This window comes from Mus caroli, chromosome 14, assembly GCF_900094665.2.
Source record: "Mus caroli chromosome 14, CAROLI_EIJ_v1.1, whole genome shotgun sequence".
Lineage (NCBI taxonomy): Eukaryota > Metazoa > Chordata > Mammalia > Rodentia > Muridae > Mus > Mus caroli.
The window spans coordinates 94,492,923-94,497,827 of NC_034583.1; positions in this window are offsets into that span (position 1 = coordinate 94,492,923).

Below are 4,905 nucleotides of genomic sequence, written 5' to 3' on the forward strand. Positions count from 1 at the left end.
TCCTCTCCTCTCCTCTCCTCTCCTCTCCTCCCTCCCTTTTTTGGCTATTTAATTAAAATGCATCTTGGGGGTGGGCATCTTACTGGATGTGACCACTCCACCGAAAAATTACCTTGTGACCTGCGTTTGGGTATTCCAAGTAAGTTCATTGCGGGTTACTCTGCGTTTAGCGTTGGATAAATTGTATACAGATTTGTGTCCATTTCCACCCTAATCTCTCATTGAACCCACCTACCTGACCAAACTCTCCGGGAGAGACCGGACAAGTGAACATCCCTTACAAGAGCTGGGCCTCCCTGCCTGTCAGTGGACAGTGTTACTTTTGCAGGCAAAACGATCACTCCGGTCCGGTTAACAAGGCCACAGCTCCCCTGTCATTTAGGGCCCTAAGGACCAGAGATTCGACTGCCGAGTCTGTGCCCTGCGGGCTCAAAGATGGAGGAGCTTGCTCAGGGAACGAGCAGCCCGGTCACCGGGTTAAAATAACGACAAACAAACTTGTTCACGGGTACGCTGGCCCCTGACCTCACGGAACACGATGTAAGTTCTGTCGCCTTCCTGTGTCGGACAGCCTCTGGCCGGCCACTGGTTCCCGGACACAAACTCGCCCTACCGGTGAGGACCAGCAGTTCCGCCCAAGGGACATTCCAAAGATGCAGAAGGGCGCGCCTGCCGACCTCTCTCGGCCTCCAGGAGCTGGATCCCTCGCGGGTCTGGATGCCATGGAGAAAACCGCGAGGCAGCCAGTCCAAGTCCGGGAGTGCGGAGCTGGGTCCTGCCGCCCGGCTCTATCGCTTGCCGGCGCCGCCGCCAGCCGCCCCTCCTTCCCGCCGCCCGCACAAATCAAAGCCCCTTGCGAGGGACTGGGAAATAGTTGCCTTGTCATGTAACACATTGCCCTGATTTATTATAAAATTTTAACGAAATCATGCATATTTTAACAGCCTTTAATCACTGCATGAAAATTTAATTCATGGACTGTAGCGCGTTTAAATAAATGAAGTGTTAATTCATTAGGATTAATTAATTTGTTAAAGGATTGTGTGCAAGGTTAAGGTGGGAAGAAAACTCTTTGTTGGTTTCGCGTCTTAATAGCCAGGTTTCGAGAGTGATAATAAAAGGAAAGGAAACCACAGAACCGGCTGTTGGAACGCGGCCTGGGAAGGACCAGCCGAGAGCGCCCTCGAGAGCGCGGGAAACTTGGGCTGGAGGGGTCCGACGGGTGGGTCCTCCCTAGGGATCAAGACCAGGAGGGATTGGACAGATGGGAAACTGGCAGGAATCCCAAATGGCTGAGTACCCACAGATCCGAGGTGAGTAAGGGACCGAGCTGTTGCTGGTGGGCCGGACCTCACATCTTCACCCTAAACACTAGGAAGCTCTCCAAGCCCTCAGAGGGCCAAGCCTTGGCTTAATGGACAGCAGATAGCCCGCCCCGCCATCCCCGAAGCCTTCCAGTGCCTAGGGAGTTGATGTCTCGCCATCAGGCCGCGGGTTTAGGAGGCTGGAGCAAGACTCCGAGTCTCTGGGGATTGTGAAAAGAGGCGGGGCGAAGCTCCACTTGAGAGCTGTGCTGAACACTACTAGTAACTGTCCTTAGCAGCCTAGACTTCAGGACCTCTTCCAAGAAGCCTGCTTAAAAACGGGTTCCTTCCAGGGCACCCAGACATGCAGAAGAGAGGGCCTCTTCAGAGACCAACTCCCTTCAAGATTTCAAGGAGAAAACACCTCTGCGAAGCTTCCAGACTTCCTTACTGTTCACCTGTATAGTAAGAATCAAATAGGACCAAAATCCATCCTCTCTCCTCAAACTAAGTTCTGGTGAATGCCCGAGGCAAACCTTTGCCTTTTGAAGAATGAGTCTTTGTAGCCTAACTAATACACAAAGCCCTCAGGTTTAATCCACCGGTGTTTGGGAGGGCCTGCTGCTTGCTCTCTACCACAGCACCAAAGACCTTATCTGAAAAAGAGGAACTGCAACTCAAGGCGTTGCAGTTCTAGACTGCCTCTGTCTGGTCAAACTGAGTTCACCCTAGCTGAGCTCCAGATGGGTTCTTAAAGCTGCACCTTAATAGATGCTTCCTCTCTGTGAGTAGAGTTCCGAGAATTAGGCAATAAATGTTCACTCTGCACTCTGAGATCATTGCTTAAAAGGTTTTCTCTCTGCCAAGTATTATTAAGGGGATCAGGTTACACAGTGATAGGCAAGGGCTGCTTCATAGGACTTCCACAAACAGGAATGAAAAGACCTTCTGCTAGGCTTTGGAAAAGTCTTCTAGTCTAACAGGCTGTACACCATGAACTGTTTTATCTCAATCTGGTTCTCACTACACATAGCATCCACAGGTACAGAACAAGGGAGAAAAGCTCCGGTATATGTTACATTTTTAATAACTAGAAGGCATCAGATCTGTAGCAACAAAGAGGGTCCTGAAACACTACATAGCCCAAGATCAAGATCTTCTCTTGGTAAATGGTACCTTTGTTTCAAGCCAGCACAGGTACCAACAAAGAGAGGAACCAATGCAGACATGAAATCAGAGAGCAGTAAAGCTTAGTCTATTTTCAGGTGCTCTGTGTGTGTTAGCTAAGTCAATAAAACAGAAGACTTAACTTTTAGATGGGATGAAGATTTGCAATTAAGGGGACTATGTTGTTATGACAGAAAACCTCTAACATTTTTAGAGAGCAATGTAGACATAACTTTTTAGAGATTAACTGCCCCATATTAAAAAAAAAACTGTCCGAATTAACTGTATCTTTTCCTAACATGGCATTAGTGAAATGAACCAATATGGAAGACCTAGTTCTTACAAATGGCAGTTATTGTGAACTTTTTAAAGCACTGTGTGCTAAACAGCTGTGCTGCCTGACATCCTAACTCAAACCTTCAAACCTAACAGGGTTTACACATGCTGCAATGAGCCTCAGTGTAAACTAGACTCAGGAAAATAGGCAGGAATTGAATGCTATTTAGACACAAACACTCCCAAGATGCTTTCAAAAGGATCTGCAAGAAATTCTGAACACACCCCTTTTTGTACAAACGTGGACAAGGAAGCTAACCCCGTCTGCAGCTAGACAACTGCTCCAAGCTCTGATTTCCTGTCATTTGAGCCATGTGGTGGCGAGTTCTGCTTGACTTTGAATGAATGCAAAGTCTTGAAAGTGGATTTTATGAAACAGAGGCTAAAAAAATATTCAGCTTCAAGTGTGTGTTTTGAGTTGGGGTCTTGTGTATTAGAGGCTTGAGTTGTGGTCTTGTGTAGTCTAAGCTTGAGATGGGGTCTTGTGTTTCTAGTATTGAGTTAGGGTCTTGTGTTTCTAGGCTTGAGTTAGGGTCTTGTGGATTCTAGGCTGTCTTTTAAGTTGTTTGTAGTTAAGGATGATTCAATAAAACAGAAGACTTCACTTTTAGATGGGATGAAGTTTTTAAATCAATTATCATGTTGTATGTGTGTGGTTATTTTGCCTGTGTTTTATCTGTGTACTACCAGCATACCTGGTGCCCTCAGAGGCCAGAGGAGAGGGACTGACTCCTTGGAACTGTAGTTAAGTCTTGAGTTGCCATATGGGTGCTGGCAATGGAATGGAGATCTTTTGGAAGAGCAGCTAGTATTCTTTATCACTGAGTCATCTCTTCTGCCTTTGAACTTATGATCATCTAGTTTTTACCTCAAAGCTAGGATCAATAAGTGTGCTCCAGCACATAGGATACATGCAGTGCTGGGACACAGGCCACTGGTCATGCTAGCGAAGGACTTTACCATCTGAACTATGCCCCCAACCCATCAAAAGAGTTTTGTTTGGACTGGACATAGAATGTATGTTTACAAATCTGTGAAGCTGCCTATTTCGTATGAAATCAGATACCAAGAGTAAGGAAGAATGACGTTGTGACTACAGTCAAATCTTATAGAATGATCACCTTTTGTGGAGGAATAAAATGGGCTTTATAGCTATGTCCACAAGATTTGAGCAAGTGCCCTCTACTCTGCTTACAAAGTCATTAACCCCACTCGTTTATGACATAATCACTTCTCAAGGGCACTGCCTCTTAATAGCATTACCTGGGGGTTAGATTTTAATATATCTAATTTGGGGGGATATTCAGGCCACAGCACTCATACTTATCATGACAAAAATCCCCTAAATTTCTACATGGATTCTAAATGTATAACCATATCATCAAAGACATATCGCCACTAGCTCTGAAACAATCCCATTAGTTTTACCATGGCAAAGAAATGAATTATTGGAAAATATGTATGATAAAACAAATACTATCCTGTTAGCCCCACCCCCACCCCATTATTATTACTTCTGAAAGTGGAGAGCATGATTCTCTAGATCATAAAAGTGATTTATTGTATTTTTATGGTTTCATTGAATCCTCAGAGTCTATTATAACAAGGGTCAGCAAATTCTTAACTGAAAGGGCAGACAGTACATATTTTAGGTTGTGAGCCACAGTCAGTTGCTGTTGCAAGTATTCAGCTTCCTGTTCTTGTCAAAAGCACATGCAGATATTTAAGAGTGTAGCTGTTCTATTAAGACTTTATTTAGAAACACAATTTGAATTTCATCTCTCTCTCTTTTTTTGGGGTGGGGTGGGGTGGGATGGAGTACCTTTTACTAAAAAAACATAGTGAGAATATTACTTTTTTTTTTTCCTCCAAGGCCTTTCAAAAACAGCTGCAGGGTATGGCTGTGCTGTAACTGACTGGAACACCAGCCTCATATCCACAAGGTCCTGGGCCCCAGCCTCTGCACTATAAACAAAACGTGTGTGGCTCACCTTACATCCATAGTTGGTCAACTGCTGTGTTATAACATGAAATGAAAATAGGATTCGGGGTCTTTAGAGGCTAAACCATTATCCATGATGACATCAAAAGCATGTAG